Source organism: Nyctereutes procyonoides, unplaced genomic scaffold, assembly GCF_905146905.1.
Source record: "Nyctereutes procyonoides isolate TBG_1078 unplaced genomic scaffold, NYPRO_anot_genome, whole genome shotgun sequence".
NCBI classification, from domain to species: domain Eukaryota; kingdom Metazoa; phylum Chordata; class Mammalia; order Carnivora; family Canidae; genus Nyctereutes; species Nyctereutes procyonoides.
In genome coordinates, this window is record NW_026575030.1 from 16,633,666 (window position 1) to 16,655,441 (window position 21,776).

The window sequence follows — 21,776 nt, forward strand, 5'->3', positions numbered from 1 at the left end:
GGGGCTGGTTGAGGGACTTGAAGATGGGAGCTGAAGTTACTGAAGAGCAGTTGCTCACATGGCTGGTAGGTGATGCAGCTGTTAGCTCAGGCCCCAACTGGGGCTGCTGGTTGTAATGTGCATATGGCGACTCATGTGGCTTGTCTGGGCTTCCTCACAACGTGGTGCTCAGGTTCCATCTAGATCCGGGTGCAAGAGGTGTGGCCTTTATGACCTATCTTTGGAAGTCACTTTGTGTCCCTTCCCTATAGTCACAGACCTTTCCAGATGGAAGGCAATGGAAACCCAGACCACACTTTCTCAACGCAAGAGAACCAAAAACACATTGGGAGAAGTAGGTGTGGGATGGAAGAGGTTGTAGCAACATTTTTATTTTATTTTATTTTATTTTTTTATAATAAATTTATTTTTTATTGGTGTTCAATTTCCCAACATACAGATTAACACCCAGTGCTCATCCCGTCAAGTGCCCACATCAGTGCCCATCACCCATTCACCCCCACACCCCGCCCTCCTCCCCTTCCACCACCCCTAGTTCGTTTCCCAGAGTTAGGAGTCTTTATGTTCTGTCTCCCTTTCTGATATTTCCCACACATTTCTTCTCCTTTCCCTTATATTCCCTTTCACTATTATTCATATTCCCCAAATGATTGAGAACATACACTGTTTGTCCTTCTCCGATTGACTTACTTCACTCAGCATAATACCCACCAGTTCCATCCACGTTGAAGAAAATGGTGGGTATTTGTCGTTTCTAATGGCTGAGGAATATTCCATTGTATACATAGACCACATCTTCTTTATCCATTCATCTTTTGATGGACACCGAGGCTCCTTCCCCAGTTTGGCTATTGTGGACATTGCTGCTAGAAACATCGGGGTGCCGGTGTCCCGGCGTTTCATTGCATCTGAAACTTTGGGGTAAATACCCAACAGTGCAATTGCTGGGTCATAGGGCAGGTCTATTTTTAACTCCTGAGGAACCTCCACACAGTTTTCCAGAGTGGCTGCACCAGTTCACATTCCCACCAACAGCGCAGGAGGGTTCCCCTTTCTCCGCATCCTCTCCAACATTTGTGGTTTCCTGCTTTGCTAATTTTCTCCATTCTCACTGGTGTGAGGTGGTATCTCATTGTAGTTTTGATTTGTATTTCCCTGATGGCAAGTGATGCAGAGCATTTTCTCATGTGCGTGTTGGTCATGTCTGTGTCTTCCTCTGTGAGATTTCTCTTCATGTCTTTTGCCCATTTCGTGATTGGATTGTTTGTTTCTTTGCTGTTGAGTTTAATAAGTTCTTTATAGATCTTGGAAACTAGCCCTTTATCTGATACGTCATTTGCAAATATCTCCTCCCATTCTGTAGGTTGCCTTTTAGTTTTGTTGACAGGTTCGTTTGCTGTGCAAAAGCTTCTTATCTTGATGAAGTCCCAATAGTTCATTTTTGCTTTTGTTTCTTTTGCCGTCGTGGGTGAATCTTGCAAGAAGTTACTGTGGCCGAGTTCAAAAAGGGTGTTGCCTGTGTTCTCCTCTAGGATTTTGATGGAATCTTGTGTCACATTTAGATCTTTCATCCATTTTGAGTTCATCTTTGTGTATGGTGCAAGAGAATGGTCCAGTTTCATTCTTCTGCATGTGGATGTCCAATTTTCCCAGCACCATTTATTGAAGAGACTGTCTTTCTTCCAGTGGATAGTCTTTCCTCCTTTATCGAATATTAGTTGACCATAAAGTTGAGGGTCCACTTCTGGGTTCTCTATTCTGTTCCATTGATCTATGTGTCTGTTTTTGTGCCAGTACCACACTGTCTTGATGACCACAGCTTTGTAGTACACCCTGAAATCTGGCATTGTGATGCCCCCAGATATGGTTTTCTTTTTTAAAATTCCCCTGGCTATTTGGAGCCTTTTATGATTCCACACAAATCTTAAAATAATTTGTTCTAACTCTCTGAAGAAAGTCCATGGTATTTTGATAGGGATTGCATTAAACGTGTAAATTGCCCTGGGTAACATTGACATTTTCCCAATATTAATTCTGCCAATCCATGAGCATGGAATATTTTTCCATCTCTTTGTGTCTTCCTCAATTTCTTTCAGAAGTATTCTATAGTTTTTAGAGTAGAGATCCTTTACCTCTTTGGTTAGGTTTATTCCTAGGTATCTTATGCTTTTGGGTGCAATTATAAATGGGATTGACTCCTTAATTTCTTAATTTCTCTTTCTTCAGTCTCATTGTTAGTGTATAGAAATGCCACTGACTTCTGGGCATTGATTTTGTATCCTGCCACGCTGCCAAACTGCTGTATGAGTTCTAGCAATCTTGGGGTGGAGGCTTTTGGGTTTTCTATGTAGAGTATCATGTCATCGGCGAAGAGGGAGAGTTTGACTTCTTCTTTGCTGATTTGAATGCCTTTAATGTCTTTTTGTTGTCTGATTGCCGAGGCTAGGACTTCCAATACTATGTTGAATAGCAGTGGTGAGAGTGGACATCCCTGACTGGTTCCTGATCTTAGGGGAAAGGCTCCCAGTGCTTCCCCATTGAGAATGATATTTGCTGTGGGCTTTTCGTAGATGGCTTTTAAGATGTCGAGGAAAGTTCCCTCTATCCCTACACTCTGAAGAGTTTTGATCAGGAATGGGTGCTGTATTTTGTCAAATGCTTTCTCTGCATCAAATGAGAGGATCATATGGTTCTTGGTTTTTCTCTTGCTGATATGATGAATCACATTGATTGTTTTACGAGTGTTAAACCAGCCTTGTGTCCGGGGATAAATCCTACTGGGGCATGGTGAATAATTTTCTTAATGTATTGTTGGATCCTGTTGGCTAGTATCTTGTTGAGAATTTTTGCATCCATGTTCATCAGGGATTGTCTGTAATTCTCCTTTTTGGTGGGGTCTTTGGTTTTGGAATTAAGGTGATGCTGGCCTCATGGAACAAATTTGGAAGTACTCCATCTCTTTCTATCTTTCCAAACAGCTTTAGTAGAATAGGTATGGTTTCTTCTTTAAACGTTTGATAGAATTCCCCTGGGAAGCCATCCGGCCCTGGACTTTTGTGTCTTGGGAGGTTTTTGATGACTGCTTCAATTTCCTCCCTGGTTATTGGCCTGTTCAGGTTTTCTATTTCTTCCTATTCCAGTTTTGGTAGTTTGTGGCTTTCCAGGAATGCATCCATTTCTTCTAGATTGCCTAATTTATTGGCGTATAGCTGTTCATAATATGTTTTTAAAATCGTTTGTATTTCCTTGGTGTTGGTAGTGATCTCTCCTTTCTCATTCATGATTTTGCTAATTTGAGTCTTCTCTCTCTTCTTTTTAATAAGGCTGGCTAATGGTTTATCTATCTTATGAATTCTTTCAAAGAACCAACTCCTGGTTTTGTTGATCTGTTCCACAGTTCTTCTGGTCTCTATTTCATTGAGTTCTGCTCGAATCTGTATGAACTCTCTTCTTCTGCTGGGTGTAGGATCTATTTGCTGTTTTTTCTCTAGCTCCTTTAGATGTAAGGTTAGCTTTTGTATTTGAGTTCTTTCCAGTTTTTGAATGGATGCTTGTATTGCGAAGTATTTCCCCCTCAGGACTGCTTTTGCTGCATCCCAAAGATTTTGAACAGCTGTATCTTCATTTTCATTAGTTTCCATGAATCTTTTTAATTCTTCCTTAATTTCCTGGTTGACCCTTTCATCTTTAGCAGGATGGTCCTTAACCTCCACGTGTTTGAGGTCCTTCCAAACTTCTTGTTGTGATTTAGTTCTAATTTTAAGGCATTATGGTCTGAGAATATGCAGGGGATGATCCCCATCTTTTGGTATCAGTTCAGACCCGATTTGTGACCCAGTGTGTGGTCTATTCTGGAGAAAGTTCCATGTGCACTTGAGAAGAATGTGTATTCAGTTGAGTTTGGATGTAAAGTTCTGTAGCTATCTGTGAAATCCATCTGGTCCACTGTATCATTTAAAGCTCTCGTTTCTTTGGAGATGTTGTGCATAGAAGACCTATCGAGGGTAGAAAGAGCTAGATTGAAGTCACCAAGTATAAGTGTATTATTATCTAAGTATTTCTTCACTTTGGTTATTAATTGATTGATATATTTGGCAGCTCCCACATTCGGGGCATATATATTGAGGATTGTTAAGTCCTCTTGTTGGATAGATCCTTTAAGTATGATATAGTGTCCCTCTTCATCTCTCACTACAGTCTTCAGGGTAAATTTTAGTTTATCTGATATAAGGATGGCTACCCCTGCTTTCTTTTGAGGACCATTTGAATGGTAAATGGTTCTCCAACCTTTTATTTTCAGGCTGTAGGTCTCCTTCTGTCTAAAATGAGTCTCTTGTCGAGAGTAAATAGATGGGTCCTGCTTTTTTATCCAGTCTGACACCCTGGGCCTTTTGATTGGGTCATTAAGCCCGTTCACGTTCAGAGTTACTATTGAAAGGTATGAGTTTAGGGTCATCATGATATCTATTTAGTCCTTGTTTTTGTGGATTGTTCCACTGAACTTCTTCTTAAAGGGGAATTTTAAGAGTCCCCCTTAAAATTTCTTGCAGAGCTGGTTTGGAGGTCACATATTCTTTCAGTTCCTGCCTGTCTTGGAAGGTCTTTATCTCTCCTTCCATTTTGAATGAGAGCCTTGCTGGATAAAGTGTTCTTGGTTGCATGTTCTTCTCATTTAGGACCCTGAATATATCCTGCCAGCCCTTTCTGGCCTGCTAGGTCTCTGTGGAGAGGTTTGCTGTTACCGTAATACTCCTCCCCATACAGGTCAGGGATTTCTTGTCTCTTGCTGCTTTAAGGATCTTCTCTTTATCTTTGAAATTTGCAAGCTTAACTATTAAATGTTGAGGTGTTGAATGGTTTTTATTGATTTGGGGGGGGGGATCTCTCTATTTCCTGGATCTGAATGCCTGTTTCCCTTCTCAGATTAGGAAAGTTTTCAACTATGGTTTGTTTTAATACATATTCTGGCCCTCTGTCGCTTTCAGAGCCCTCAGGAACCCCAATTAAATGTAGGTTTTCTTCCTCAGGCAGTCGTTTGTTTCCCTTAATCTATATTCATGGTCTTTTAATTGTTTGTCTCTTTTTTCCTCAGTTTCCCTCTTTGTCATCATCTTGTCTTCTATGTCACTCACTCGTTCTTCTACCTCATTAACCCTTGTCGTTAGGACTTCTAGTTTGAATTGCATCTCATTCAACTGATTTTTAATTTCTGCCCGTTTGTGTCTAAATTCTGCAGTCATGAAGTCTCTTGAGTCCTTTATGCTTTTTTTACAGCCACCAGTAGGTTTATAAGAGTGCTTCTGAATTGGCTTTCTGACATTGAAGTGTAATCCAGATTTTGTAACTCTGTGGGAGAGAGGACTGTTTCTGATTCTTTCTTTTGAGGTGAGGTTTTCCTTCTAGTCATTTTGCTCAGTGCAGAGTGGCCAAAAACAAGTTGTATTTGGAAAAGGAGAAAAAGAGAGGAGAGAAAGAAGGAAAGAAAAGAGAAAAAGAAGAAGAAAAGAAGAAATAAAGAGAAGAATACGAGAAAGAAAAAGAAAGAAAGGAAAAAGAAAAGGGTGGGGTAAGCAAACAAATCAAAAAGAAAAAAAAAAAAAAAAGATCCACGGGGGAGTATCCTCTGATTCTGTATACTTTAAGTCCCTTGACTTCACCTGGAACTGGTCCGTCTAGCTGGTCTTCTGGGTGAGGGGCCTGTTGTACTGATTCTCTGGTGTTAGCACTTGGAGGAGCTGCTCTGCCCCCTGCCTGGTGCAGGGCTCAGTGGGGGTTGTTTACCCCGTGAGGCCCCAGGAGGAACAACGGCAGTGGCGGGGCCAGTTCTGCAGCCCTGGAGTCAGCTCCTGCAATAGCTCCAGAGCTCTCTGCAGGGCCTGGAGGCTCTGGGGCGGGGCCGCTGATCTGCTCAGCTCGGGGCAGGAGTGTCCTTGCTGTCCTGGGCCCTCCCGGCCTCTGCCTGTCCCGGGGGAGGCCGGATCCTGGGCTGTGTCCCGGCGCCCTGTGCTCCGGGCCTGCGCTGTTGGATTTGCGCTCCCGCCCCGCAGCCCCCTCCGCAGAGCCGCCGCCTGAGACCCTCCGAGCTGCTCCGGGTCCCGCTGCAGCCCTTATGGAGCTCGGTGCACTCTCCCGGGGCGCAGGTGTCTGTTAGTGTCCCAGGGAGCCCGAGGGCATCCCCGCCCTCCTGGGTCCTGCTCCAACTCCCTGTGAGGCCTTTCTGCCCGGGAAGGTTGGTGCAGCTCCTGCTTCTCCGGGACGGGGCTCTCCTGTCCTGGGGACACTCACCCCGGCCTCAGCCCGGCTCCTCGCGGGGCCCTTCCCCCTTGGAGGCCTTTTGTTTCTTTATTTCTTTTTCCCCGTCTTCCCACCTTGATAGAAGCATGAACTCTTCTTACTGTAGCGTTCCAGCTGGTCTCTCTTTAAATCTCAGGCCGAATTCGTAAATTTTCAGGATGATTTGCAGGTTATCTAGGTAACTTGGTGGGGACAGGTGACTTGGGGACCCTGCTCTTCCTCCATCTTGCATCACCTCCTGTAGCACCATTTTTAATAATACAATCTGCCACATTACCTATGGACGAAGTGAGTTCACTTGTTCATTCACTTATTCATTCAACCACTGTGTCACAGCTCCTCCTGTATGCCAGATGCCTGCTGGCTGCTGGGAGAACAGGAACCACTGCAGACACAGACTTAGTGACCCTGTAGCATGCACCCTAGTTGGGGGAGGCTGAGAGAAGACAGTGCCTATGTGGACCAGCATTTACCCCTTATTAGACGTTGTTAAAAATCTGCTAGTTCCAAAAGGCTTTTAACTCACACGGTGAGTCCTTCACATGATTCTCAGACCATTGAAGCCCCCTCCCTACTCATTTTAATACTCCCTAGCTCTGGGGATAGATCTGGTCCATGTGAGTTCTGTGGGGGAGATGCAGAGCTGGCCCTAGCAAGTGGAAGGGCAGGTGATCCCAGGAAGGGGAGGAGGAGCCAGCAAGTATACTTGTACACTCTGGAAGATGCTGTGGGTACAAGTGGACTAGACTTGGTATTAGAAAAAGCAGACTCTGTGTCTCTGTCCCACCACAGGAGGACAGCTCAGTTTGTCCAAAACACATCATGAGGATTATAGAAAACAATGTGCAGGAGGTAGCCAGGCCTCATAAATACTCTCTGTAGTTGTGAGCTACCTTTGGCAGTTGGGTGAAGCCTAGGGTCTCCTTCTTAAAATAATGGTTTTAAATACATCAAATAAAACCCATAGGGTTATAAAGGAAGCCAATTATATTGAAGTACAGTTATTGAATCATTTAAAAGGCAAGTTCGAGTTTTGATAGCATCTGTGTTTCTCAATTAACATGTAATACAGCAAGAGTAGCAGTTTTAGATTACCATAGTTAAGAGTTTGGTGGGAAAAAAATATAAATGTTTTCATTCCCGCATTCAGGGCTTCCCTGAAATTCTATCCTTAGATGCCCTGGATCTAGGTCTCCTGAGAGCCTACAGGGGAGCCTGCCTGGTGTTGATGGTGCTCAGTAAATGTTCCAGAACCTTCTCTGCTTCTGTTGCCCTGGGCCCTGCCCATGGTAGGGAATCCCATTCCATAAATCCTTCAATTCAATCTAAGCTCAGGATGGCTAAATTATGCCTCCCAGAGACTGAGTTTCTCCTTGCTCTGAGCAGAGGCTCCTCATATTACACTGACATTTGGGGCTTGGGTTTCAGCCACATTTTCAAATTTTTCCTTTTATTTGTGTGGAAACCTGAGAAGGCTCTGTGGTCTGATCTCATCATTAATCATTGTGGGACTCCAGTGTTTGCATGCCCGAGTGGGAAGTCTGTTCTTTGTTTCTTTTTGCTCCTTGGATTTTCACTTTGCCTCTGAATGAGGGTTGGATGATTCGGTGCTCTATGCTTCTCTGTGCTGTGCCTGCTCTCACTCCACCAGGCTCCTCCTCTCCCCTCCTTTGCTGCTTCCACATCCAGCCCTCCCTGTCCTACTGGAGGGTGGTACACACACACACACACACACACACACACACACACACACCAATTTATTTGTTCTTTCCAAGAACTGGTTGGCTTAGGCAAAAGTGCTAATTAGTTGGGGCAAGATTCAATCGCCAGGGAGAATTGCACAATGGAGATAAATGGTTTTGTGGAGGTGAATATTAAAAATTGCTCTGTCTGTACTTTTTCTCTTTCCTTTTCCTTCAAAAATTTCAGTGAAGATGAGACTGAAACCAAGATTTCAAAGGCTCTTACGGCTGGATTCTAAAGGGGCTTCTTAACTCCATGTGTTGTGCCCAAGATTGCGAATCCGAGAAACCACCAAGGGGCCGACACCGATGCAAACACACGAGGGTTTATTTACAAGGTCGAGCTTGGGTCCAAGTACACCCGACACAGTGGAGCCGGGACTTGGACACCGAGGTGGGTTCCAGCTTAGTTTTATGGGCTGGTCTAGAGGTCACCTAGAAGGGGTGGAGGAATTTCTCAAGTTCTGTTTATATTCTGATATGGGGCTTTCAAGGGCATTGAGCTCTGTTCTCATTCTAATATGGGGCTTCCTGCCACTGGCTTGGGCTCTGTTCTTATTCTAATATGGGGCTTTCTAGGATGTCAAGCTGTAAGCTGTTTTCTTCCTGTAACTGAAGTAAGGTAAAGTTCAGCTCTTATTCACAGGGGCCTGATGAGCAGGTTGTTCACTGCATAGCAGCTGGCCAAGCAGGGGCCAAATTCCAGTTTCTTCTGTTGTCTTCGGCTAAATCTAATCTCTCACTCCCTGGATGCTCTACTTGAGACCTTGAACTCCCCACTAGTAATGCTCACTTTGTCTCAGGGATTTCTGCACATTGTAGTTCAGAGCAAACCAACCCTTCTCATAGAGAGGGGCAATTCTTCCCTCAGACTTGTCTCTCCAAATACTCATTCCTGTCCCCAGCTCTTTCCCAGACTGATGAAGAGGCAGGGAAGGGGCCTTGTCTTCTTGTTAGTAAAAGCCCAGGGCCCTAAGGAAGCAGTCACATACTTCCAATTTTTGCCTCTTTGTCTGGGGTCTCATTCCATCATAAATAGGAACATATCATGGGGCCTCACTGAGCCTGACTGGGGTAGGATGCTGACAGGCTTATAGAACCACACACATATACACACACAGACACACACAGACACAATTCTCTAACTGAAGAGTCCTCTGACAATATATCCAGCTCACATTCTGCATTCAGAATCAGTCCCCATATTGAATCTCCCCCAGGGCAGTGCAGTGGGTGGGCATTCACCACCTCAGCCTCATATTTGCATAACTAAAAGAGCCACCCAGGGTTTTCCTGGAACAAAGGGGCAATTGCACCTTGAGGTTAATTCCAGTCTCCTCTCCAAATGCAGACTGTGCTTAGATCCAAATGTTCATTGTAAGGAGCACCCCTACAGGGACTGCTAGGGACAAAAACAGGGAAGGATCAATACATTTCAGACAGGATCTTCTCTTCTTTCACCATGCTCTTTGGTGAGAAAGAGCTGGAGTCCCAAGTGGCCCTGAGGTCATCCCTTGGTTTCTTTGTAAGGAAAACAGGGTGTTCATCCCAAAGGGGCCTCCTTTCATTAGGGGAGCTTGGTTTTGTCCTGGGAAAACAGCATTTTACTGTTACTGGGGCCTGATTTGAGTCCACATTTTGCTGCCCAGAATGAACATGGCCAGGTCATCAGGCACCCACCGTATATGTTCACCTTTGAGGTTGCTCTGTGGAGCATCTGACAGAGAAGTGACAGAGAAGTCTTCCTTAATTATATGGAAGGGAGGGGTTAAGAAGCAATATTCAATTGAGTAAATTTAAAAATCTGATTGACTTTATTCAAGGATTCATGAATCCAGTAGCATCCAACCTAGCAGAAAGGAAGCGATGAGATGACAAAAGGCAAGTTGACACTCCACATATTGCCCCCTACCCACCCCAGGTGGGAACTGGATATATGTGATATTTCTCAGACCTCCTGACTTCCCAAGAATAAAGGAAGCAAAAAGCCAACGGTCAACTGATAAAGATTACAGTCATGAAGGGCGTGAAACTCAGTTTGTCACTCTCTTAATGATTTATAAGAAAAGCACAATCTTAAGAATAGTCAGATCTGGGATCCCTGGGTGGCGCAGCGGTTTGGCGCCTACCTTTGGCCCAGGGCGCGATCCTGGAGACCCCGGATCGAATCTCACGTCGGGCTCCCGGTGCATGGAGCCTGCTTCTCCCTCTGCCTGTGTCTCTGCCTCTCTCTCTCTCACTATCATAAATAAATAAATAAATAAAACTTAAAAAAAAAAAAAAAAAAAAAAAAAAGAATAGTCAGATCTTCAGAAACCTATAGATTCAATTTCCCGGAGGCCTAATGTCACCTTCCCTCCACAGGACAGAGAGCCCTATATAATTAGTCACTCCTTACACTTATAATGCAGCTATTTCTGCCTACTGGTCCTATCCTATCTTCATGTTTTAATAAAATCACCTTTTTACACCATAAGATGTCTCAAGAATTCTTTCTTGACCATTGGGCTCCACCATCCCTCATCAGGAGGATTCCAGAGGAGTTGCACAAATGGAGGGCTTTTATAGGCAGAAGGAGGTAGGACAAGGAATTTAATAGAAAAGAGTGAATTCTTTCAGGCAAGGGCAGCAGGGTTCCATAGGGTTGATTATGTCACGAGTGCTGACCAGGAAATTCCAGACTGGTTAAGATTACATTCCTGGAAAACCTGAAACCACAATTAGGCTAGACATTAAGTGTTGGTTTGGGGACATGAGCTTAGCATAAGTGACTCAATTTAGGGCCTGTTGCTTTAAAAAAAAAAAAAAAACAAAACAGAAGAAAGAGAGAAGGAGCAAGCAGATGCAGGTGATGCTCTCTGACTTAGGAGTTTGTCTCTGAGATCTGGCATGGACCTGGAGCCTGGGCATAAGCCATTCTGTAGACATGTCACTCATTCATGGAAATAAGACATTTGAGACCTAACCTCCCAGGCAAATGTGGAGATACTCCCAAAAGGAGCAATTCAGGATGACAACAGCAAAGCACTTTTCAAGATCTGTTTGAATTACTGGCCCCTGTCTCAGCTTTTCTGTTCTCTCATGGGTCCAAGTAGGAAGGTGCCATTGGAGGACCCAGCCTTCATGGCAGGACGGCACCAGCTGTACCCCTGCTCCTAAGTCCAGAATGAGGGCAGAGAAGCTCTCTGACCAGCAACTTGCTTACCTTCCTTGGAATCGTGGGTAATCTGTCCTTGCATCCCTGCTGCAGGAAGGTGTCGGAGTGACTCAAAGGCTAAGGCTGGAATCATCTGGAGACTTCCAGAAGGAGCCATGGAGGACTGAAGGTGTTTCATGTGACTGTACCAAGGGCTTTTAGAGCCTGGTGTAGCCCATCAGGCAGGGCTCCATCTGTTTTTTGGACCAAGCCTGGGAAGCCATGTCCACTGCATCGTATTGATTGCAGGTGAGTCCCTGCCTAACTCCCTAAAGAATTCAAGGCTCTAAATGGGAGGAGTATCCAGGCAACAGTGTAGAGGAGCAGGTATGGTCCCCACCTGCAGGTTGTGGCATCACTGGAAAATATACTTGGTGAGCAGCTCTGCTCCATCCCCCTGCTCAGAATGTCCTTCCTTCTGGCTCACCTCGAGTCAGCATTTCTTTTCCATTGCTCAGAAAATCCACATCTGTGATTAAACCTTATTTTCCACCCACTTTGTGTCTCTATCTGAACACCTAAAGTTCTAGAGGAAGCCATGAGCCCACTGGCTCGTCTCACATTGTTTGCAAATCCTGGAAGTGGCTTGGCAATCATGGGATATCTCCCTGTTCTTTCCTACAGGACTTCTCTGTTCCTTTCACCAATCAGAGATGTAAGTAGAACCTCTGCACATAAATTTCCTGTAGGCTGCTCTCCTGAGAAGTCTGTGAAGGCTGCATTAAGGCCTCCTTCTTGCAGAAGGGGAAGATAGGGAAGGGCACCATCTTCCTCCTCATAGAGTTGTCTCCATTGAGTTTGGCATCCAGGCCATCTTACCAGGGAAAGGGCTTGGGACTGCCTAAAAATGAATACTGTGGTGGCAGAACATGCTGCAGGTCAAGGGACCACCATATCAATCTGTCGGCAGCCCCCTGATCTTGCTAAGGAAGGGGTGGTGGCACTTCTCTAATCAAACAGCTTAAGATCCTACAACTGAGGACCGGGTCCTCTCCAGGAGTCTGGTTCAGCCACTCTCCAAGACTGTGAAGGGACAGGTGAGCTGGCACCTGTTGCTGCTTTGATCTTTGAGAGTGTTCCTTCTGCATCGCTATTCCAGAAAGGCTGGCCTCTAGCTACCTGGTCATTACCTTTTGACTGGGAGACATGGCTGCATCTCTTCCTTCACCCACAGGCTTTTCACATCTCTAGGTGCAAAGTGGAGTGACCTGTTTTTGTGGCCAATCCCACCTCTTAAACTTTCATCCCACCAGTAAAAATCTACTTCTAACATACACTCTGCTAACTAACTGTCCTCTGGTGCAGACTTAGTGATGTCTTTGTAATTGTTTCTGTTCCCAATTAGAGTCCCTTTAATGTAATCTAAGCACCCAAGGGTTGACTTCTGGCACATGTTATGTAATGCTGTCTCTTCTCAAGTGTTTTAAAGTGCATTACAGTCAATATAAGATATGAGGAGATGGGTGGCTCTAGTTTTACTTTCAGGTTCTGACAAGTGCTCCTGGAAGAGTGCTTATATGTGTGTGTATGCGTGTGCATGCATGTTTGTGTTTTAGCTATGCATACAGCGGGTGTCCATAATAAGCTGAGTAACCTGGAAGCAATGGCTGAGCTGCCTGGGTAAGCGGATTCACAGGTCTGATGTAGAGGCCTGGTTCTGATGACTTTCTCTGAGCTCCTAGCAAGACGGAGGAGGAGCAGGAGGAAGAGAATAGATGGTGACATTCTTGCTACTCAGTTACTTCTGATTAGCAAGAATGTCTTCCCGAGGATCACTGCTCTTCCAAGGCTTCTCTGGTCATCTATGGATAAAAGGGATGCAGGAAGGGGGTATATGATGTGACTTTTCCATGACAAGAAACCTGAGGACCCACCCCCTGCTATGGCAATGCCTTGGTATATCAGTGTAAAAAATCGGGAGGCTGGACTCTGATCCCTTCCAGCTCTGATGTTCTGAGCATATGGTCTGTGGTGGCTGCTATGTGGGTGCTAGAAGATCTGCGTGTGTTGGGAAAATAGACTTCAAAACCAAGAGCATGCGTGTAGTTCTGAGTTGATGGAAGGCTGAGAGAAGCATACTCCCTTCTGCTCTGTAGCATCTGGGCAATTTCCCTTTTCTGTGGGAACCTGCTCACCTTCTGCTTTTCCAGTGAATACATTTGCAATTTTAATATTGCAATCCTGGGGATTTGCTTGGTTCATTTAACAAAAAAATTTATTGTGATGAGGATTTTTTTGCTGTTTGGCTTCCTCATGATAGACACCTGAGTCTGTGCTGTCCTGCAGAGACTACTGGGAAGTGACCTGTATCAAGACCCCCTCTACCGACCCCCCATGAATCATGCCATGACTGAGACATTGCTAATATAATTTCAACCAATGCATTCACTGTGGAGGCCAAGAAAATTAAGGCCATTCCACCTGGACCCATGATTGGGTCCTTCCTTAGGTTCCTCTGAGAGAGAGAAATGTGGAGGCTGAGAAAATTAAGGCCATTCCAACTTAAGTTCAGGGTTAGCACATGTACAGCCATCCCAGGCCCCTGTGAATAAGAGCTGAACTTTACCTTACTTCAGTTACAGGAAGAAAACAGCTTACAGCTTGATGTCCTAGAAAGCCCCATATTAGAATGAGAACAGAGCCCAAGCCAAGGGCAGGAAGCCCCTATTAGAATGAGAACAGAGCTCAATGCCCTTGAAAGCCCCATATCAAAATGTAAACAGAACTTGAGAAATTCCTCCAGCCCTTCTGGAGGTCTCCTAGACCAGCCCTTAAAACTAAGCTGGAACCCACCTCGGGGTCCAAGTCCCTGCTCCGCTGCTGCATCGGGTATACTTGGACCCAAGCTCGACCTTGTAAATAAACCCTCATGTGTTTGCATCCGTGTCGGCCCCTTGGTGGTTTCTCGGATTCGCAATCTTGGGCATAACATTCACCTTTTGAGCCTTGACTTTAAAAATGTCCACATGGATATGACAAAAGGTTATTGTATAACGTTGGTTAGCAGAATATAGGCCCCCAGGATCCGATATATTTCTTAACCCCATACAATATAATGGAGGCCAGTATGAATTTACTTGAGACCTAACACACCATAACTCAGTCTGTATTTTATAGCTAAACTCTGGAAATGAACTAATGTCACTTCAGAGCTACAAATTTCCAAATATTTGTGTTATTAGAAATCAGTCTGCTCTTTGAGAGACTGAGAGGAGGGTCATCCTGAGCCTCCCTTTAGAACTTGTTGCATCTGCCAGTCCTCAGATGTGTGAAGGAGCAATATCAGTTGAATGAAGGAGGCCAGTGTGGCCACACCCTCTGGATGTCTTCCCTAAGGGAGGATTGTCATGTCTTAAACTCTTGGATCAGTTTGTCTATAGACTACGCTTAGATTCTCCTAGGGGCAAACTGAAAGATTCTCCACAAGCAGTGAGGTCCCTGTAGACTGAAATTGTCTGTTTTCATCTTTGTTTCCAAAACCCTGGCCCCTAGCAAGGGTCTGGCCAAATAGAATCCCTCAACATCCACTGACCACTGGATGTTGAGGGAAGTTTCATAGTTTGCTGGGTCCTGCCCTGCTGCAGAGCTGAAGCATGAGTCTGTGAGTGAGTAGCCTCAAGACAAGAATTACAAAATGGTTCTGGTGTGTGTGGCCAATGTGTAGTGGGGTGGTGGTGGCGGTGGGGATGTTGGCCAAAGCTGGAAGTAGGCAGCCACATGACCTACCTCCCTATGTCAGTCTCTGAGTCCCTGGGAAGAAGGGAGGGGCTCTCTGGGGGTGTGAGCCTGGCTCTTCTGGATCTCCTTTCCTCATCTGAAACACATCTTTAGCACAACTCCTTTGTTTTTGTTCATCCTGCCTAATTAGATAGACTTTTCTAAAGGCATTGGGTCTAATTCTATGATTTGGATTATGACAATAGCTAGCACATGGCTGGCACTTACTAAATGTTTAATAAATAATAATAATTATCCTAATGATAGGCCTTCTGCTTGCTGACAGTTTCTGCCCTCCTTCCTCCCACAAGCTGCCAGCTCTTTTGAGGGTTCCTTCTTTCCCCTTTGCTATCTTCACAACTTGTTGGCCACGATCTGAGCCTCCCCATTGCTCTTCACCTCCCTGGAGGGCTCTTTACAATTGTCATGGACAGACACAGTTCCTTTCTTTTCTAGGATTCACACTCTTTTGCAGCATTTGTGAGCAACCACGGGGACCCTTGCACAGCTCACAGGATGATCCAGAAGGAGAGTCAGGATCATTTAGTGCAGAGCCTGAATAAGAGTGTTTTCTGGGATGTTCAGAGCAGTGCCAGCTTCTGAGCACCAAGCAGGTACCAGCCCATGGAGTCCTGTACTCTGTCTCCCAGGGGGTCACAGGCAAAGTGGGTACAGCTAACAATCACCCACAGTCCTGTTGCCTTCATTTGAAGGCTGCATGGGTAGTTTGTAATTAGCAAGTTCTTTGTTGCTGCTGCCAAAGGGCTTGGAAACTTATTATTTCCCTCCTGAGTAGAGGCTCTCTTCATGGATTGAGCAATGGGAAACTGCTGTCTAGGTTTTGCTAGACTGTTATTGGCTTTCTAAATTTTTTGCAACCTTAATAGTAAAGTTTCAATGGAAATATGAGTAAGACTTTTAAAAATGTGGCTATTATTTGAATCATAATGGAATTTTTTATGCAAGCTTTTTCCAAATAAGCAAATCTTCATGTATCCAATTAAAAATGTTTAGGAGAGGCTGTATATGATTGTGAAATGTATATGTGCATGTCAAATTCCCTGGGAAACAGCATCCTGATCTTTGGTCAAACAGTATTCTGGGGTATCTGTGAAGGTATTCTTGGATGAGAAGAAAGCAGATTGCCCTCCATAATGTAGGTGGGCCTCATGCAATCAGTTGAAAGCTTGAACAGAACAAAAGGCAAACCCTCCATCGTCTCAGTGAGAGAGAGTTCTTCACACCAGATGGCCATGGAACTGGGACATCAGCTCTTGGCTCTACAGCATTTTCTATTCTGCAGATTTTGGACTTGACAGCCTCCATAGTCACCACATGAGCCAGCTCCTTATAATAAATCTCTCTCTCTTTCTCTATCTCCTATTAGTTCCGTTTCTCTGGAGAACCCTGGCTGATACACTATGTGATATTATAGAAACAGCTTGGGATTGAGTTAGATCTTCAGCTCCTCTATTTGGGACCCTTGGTCAAGTCACTAAACTTCTGTGAGCTTGAATTTTTCTCACCTGAAAATAGGGGTTCTATCCTATTGGGTAGTTTTAGGAATTGGGTGCTCAGATAAATCCTAAGGGAAAGCACAATGATACACGTAAATGCCCCAGAGCAGACATAAAGGGACATAGATTGCTTTCTCTTTTTTCAGCCTGTGTTAAGCATCAGGTTGATTAAACCTAGCTCTGCTGCTAGGGAGGACACAGATCCCTCCCTCCATCCCTGCTCTGGCAGTGGCAGCTGCAGACACTTACTGTGGGCCCACTCTGGGCAGGGGACACTTCTCTGGTACCTCATGCCTCTATTGAAAGACATTCCTGGGTGATCCAATGTCCTTGGATCATTTCCATCAGCCATGCCCACTCTTCCTCATATTTCACCTGTTTTTGGACCCTGTATCTAGCCCTTTTAAACTTTGTTTTCTACTTTCCAGGCCAATAACTAGCTAATTCATGGCCCTAATCCTCAGAAAGCAGAAGGAAAGCCCTATTCCTGCTCTTTCTAGGTGTCATGTCTAATGGAGACATCACTGGAGATTGCCATGTGGCATGAACTTGTGCTCATTGGTATCACCACTAGTAGACACTTCAGAAAAGGAATGGGGCATTGGCTCTTCTGTCCACTGCATGGCCACCCACCCTTTCCAAGCCCTGCCCTCTCTGGCCTGGTCTGCAATCACCTTTGGCTTCCCCCTTCTTCTTGCTCTTGTCTGGTTCAGCTGTTCTCTGCAAGTCACAGGAGCCATACTTTGAAAGTGCAAATTGGAACGCATCACACCCATGCTTAAAACCATTCACTGTCTTGTTCTCAGGGACAAGACCAGAATCCTTGGAGGTTTATGGGATCATGAAGGGCACAACCCTGTCTAGCTGCAGCCTCTCTCATACCATCCCTGGCTCCTGCTGTCCAGAGGGCTCTCCCAGTATGTCCCTGCCTCTCCATGCAGTGGCTTCACATGGGTTTTGTATTAAGGGCACTTCCTGATGATCTGTGTCTAATGTTTTAATTTTTTTCAGTGATACAGTTTTTTTTAAAACTTTTTATTTTTTTTGAGTCTATATGTTAAATTTTTGTTTTATTAGGAATTCATAAGTTCTTTATTTGCTTTAGTATTTTTAGTTTTTTTTCTGTATCTGTAGTTATGTCCCATTATCTTTCCTGACATTTTTAATGTCTCTTTTTATTATTTTTGATTATGCTTGTCAGAAATTTGTCTATTTTATTAGCTTTTTCAATGGAACAACTTTTGTTTTTTAAAAACACTTTTCATTTTCTATTGTACCATTTCTGTAGTCATTGCTCTTATTTCCTTCTTCCTTTTTGGGTAAATTTTGCTGTTATTTTTCTAACTTCTTTTGTTGGACATTTGACTCATTAAATTTGTAGGTTTTACTATTATTATTAGTGCAAATATAACACACCAACTGTATCCTACTTCGACTTGCTTATTTTTGGAAGAGTTACTGATATAGAATTTCCCTGCAGTAACATTTATTCATTTAAAATGTATATTTCATTGAGCTTTGACCAATATAACCACTACCACCAAAGATATAGAACATTTCTATTACCCCCCAAAATTCTTTATGACTCCGCGCAATGACCTCCTCCCAACCCGAGCCTTTAGCAACCACTGATCTGATTTCTTTCTCTTTATTTTGCCTTTTCTAGAATGTCAGATAGATGTAAAGTCATAGTGTTACCATTTTGTGTTTGATTCCTTTCATGTGCTGAGTAATTTGTGAGATTCATCCATGCCATTGTACATACCAATAGTTCATTTTTTTTGTATTGCTGAATTGCTGAATAATATTCCATTGTTTGCCTATATCATAGATGTGTATTGTTTCATTAATGGACATTTGGGTTGCTTTCATTTTTTGGTTGTTATGAGTTGAAGTTGATCTTAATGAGGACAAATGCTTTCCTTTCTCCTGAGCAAACACACAGAAATAGAATTCCTAGATTGTATGGTAAGTGTATGTTTAACTTTAGAAGTATCTTTCAAACTGTTTTCCAAAGTGGCTGTACTGTTTGCATTCCTACAAGCAATGCACGAGAATTCTAGTTGCCCCATATTCTTGCTGATGTTTGTTATGATTATTCTTTGTAGTTTTAGCCATTCTAGTAGATGTGTAGTGGTATTTCATTGTAGTTTTAACTTCATTTCCTGTATTGACTGAACTGCATCACCCCACCAACTTCATATGTTGGAGTCCTAAACCCCATTATCCCAAACTGTGACTGCACTTGGTGACAGGATCTTTAAAGAGGTGATTAAGTTCAAGTGAGGGTGTTAGAGTGGCCCTAATCCAATCTGACTAGTTCCTTATAAGATGGAGAATTTCAGACACATCAAGAGACACAGGGATGCACATACACAGAGGAAAGGCCAAGTGAGGACAAGCAAGGAGCCTGTCTGCAGGCCAGACAGAGGAGCCTAAGGAGAAACTAATGCTGCCGGTACCTTGATCCTGGACTTGGAGCCTCCAGAACTGTGAGAAGTAAATTGCTGTTGTTCAAGCCACCTGGTCTGAGTTATTTGTTATGACACTCTGAGCAAGCTAATACATTTTCCTGATGAATAATGCTATTATATGTTTTTGTGTGCCAATCATATATCTTTTTTTGGGTGAAGTGCTTGTTAAAATATTTTGCCCATCTTTAAAAATTGAGTTGTTGGCTTCTCATTACAGAGTTAGAAGTTATTCTTTATACATTCTGAAACGGTTCTTATCAGATATGTCTTTTAAAATCGTTTTCTTCTAGTCTGTGGCCTGACTTTTCAATTTTTTAGATGGTGTCCTTCAAAAACAGATTTTGATTTTGAGGAAGTCTAAACTATCGATTTCTTCATTTGTAGGCTACAATTTTTATGTCTTATTTAAAATGTTTTTTACCTAATCCAAAGACCCAGGTATTTTTCTCCTATGTTTTTTCTTTATGACTTTTAGCTTTTGGTTTTATATTTTGCTTTATGCTGCATTTCAGTTCTTTTTTTGTGTGTACATGGTTGGTACAAGAGCCATAATGCATTTTAAAAATGAGGACAGTATCATTTGTTGGAAAGACTATCCTTTCCTTTTTGAATTACTTGTATGCTGGCTGCAGATCAATTGATCATATATGTGCAGGCCTATCTCTGAACTCCCCATCATATGTTATTGCTCTCTGTTGTCTATCCTTATGACAAGACCACATGGTGTTGATTAGTGTAGCTTTATAGTAAGTATTTAGGTCAGGTGTGAGATTCCTCTAAATTTCTTCTCTTTTTTCTTTTTTTCCAAAACTATTGTGGTTATTCTAAGAGCTTCTGCTTTCAATAAAAATTTTAGGATGAGGATGGCCCAGTAGTTTAGCGCTGCCTTCAGCCCGGGGTGTAATCCTGGAGACCCGGGATCGAGTCCCATGTTGGGCTCCCTGCATGAAGCCTGCTTCTCCCTCTGCCCATGTCTCTGCCTCTTTTTCTCTCTGTGTCTGTCATGAATAAATAGATTTTTTAAAAAATCTAAAACCTTTGTGGATGTATCTTGCAAGAAGTTACTGTGGCTGAGTTCAAAAAGTGTGTTGCCTGTGTTCTCCTGTAGGATTTTGATGGAATCTTGTCTCACATTTAAATCTTTCACCCATTTTGAGTTTATCTTTGTGTATGGTGCAAGAGAGTGGTCTAGTTTCATTCTTCTGCATGTGGATGTCCAATTTTCCCAGCACCATTTATTGAAGAGACTGTCTTTCTTCCAGTGGATAGTCTTTCCTCCTTTATCGAATATTAGTTGACCATAAAGTTCAGGGTCCACTTCTGGGTTCTCTATTCTGTTCCATTGATCTATGTGTCTGTTTTTGTGCCAGTACCACACTGTCTTGATGACCACAGCTTTGTAGTACAACCTGAAATCTGGCATTGTGATAAGATAAGAAGCTTTTGCACAGCAAAGGATACATTCAACAAAACTAAAAGACAACCTACAGAATGGGAGAAGATATTTGCAAATGACCCAGCAGATAAAGGGCTAGTTTCCAAGATCTATAAAGAACTTCTTAAACTCAACACCAAAGAAACAAACAATCCAATCATGAAATGGGAAAAAGACATGAACAGAAATCTCACAGAGGAAGACATAGACATGGCCAACAAGCACATGAGAAAATGCTCTGCATCACTTGCCATCAGGGAAATACAAATCAAAACCACAATGAGATCTCACCTCACACCAGTGAGAATGGGGAACATTAACAAGGCAGGAAACCACAAATGTTGGAGAGGATGTGGAGAAAAGGGAACCCTCTTACGCTGTTGGTGGGAATGTGAACTGGTGCAGCCACTCTGGAAAACTGTGTGGAGGTTCCTCAAAGAGTTAAAAATAGACCTGCCCTACGATCCAGCAATTGCACTGTTGGGGATTTACCCCAAAGATGCAGATGCAATGAAATGCCGGACACCTGCACCCTGATGTTTATAGCAGCAATGTCCACAATAGCCAAACTGTGGAAGGAGCCTCGATGTATTTGTCATTTCTAATGGCTGAGTAATATTCCATTGTATACATAAAGCACATCTTCTTTATCCATTCATCTTTTGATGGACACAGAGGCTCCTTCCACAGTTTGGCTAGTTTGCTGCTAGAAACATCAGGGTGCAGGTGTCCGGCATTTCATTGCATCTGAATCTTTGGGGTAAATCCCCAGCATATACCATCCCTTAAAACTAAGCTGAAACCCACCTCAGGGTCCAAGTCCCTGCTCTGCTGTGTCGGGCGTACTTGGACACAAGCTCGAGCTTGTAAATAAACCCTCGTGTGTTTGCATTGGTGTCGCCTCCTTGGTGGTTTCTCAGATTCACAATCTTGGGCACAACAGGCACAGGTATTTTGAGATTTGCAATAAAATGCAGCATCTGCAGGAATACATAAGAGACAAAACACTTATAGGAATGGTGACCCTGAGAAGAAGGCTTTCTGATGGCAAAGCTTCTTTATCAAAAGCAAAATCTCATTTTTGTGGCCACCTTTGGCTTTGCACTGCTGTCTCTGGTGGGCCTCAGACAGGCACAGCTCATCTGCTGACTGTTTCTACTGCTTGGTGTACATGTCTGCTATCATTCTTCCAGGTGGAAGACCACCTTCTGATCCTTCTCAGCTCAACTCAGAAATTTCTCCTCTGTATCTTGCTGGGCCCAGTGGGCAGGATGAAGTGGCTCTTTTTTTTTTTTCTTTTTCTGTTCCTGGTTTTCCCTGTGATCAATACTCTGTTGGAACAGGATGTTCACACATCTGTCTCTCTCCTTGGAAGAAGCACTGGCCTCCATCATCTCAGGT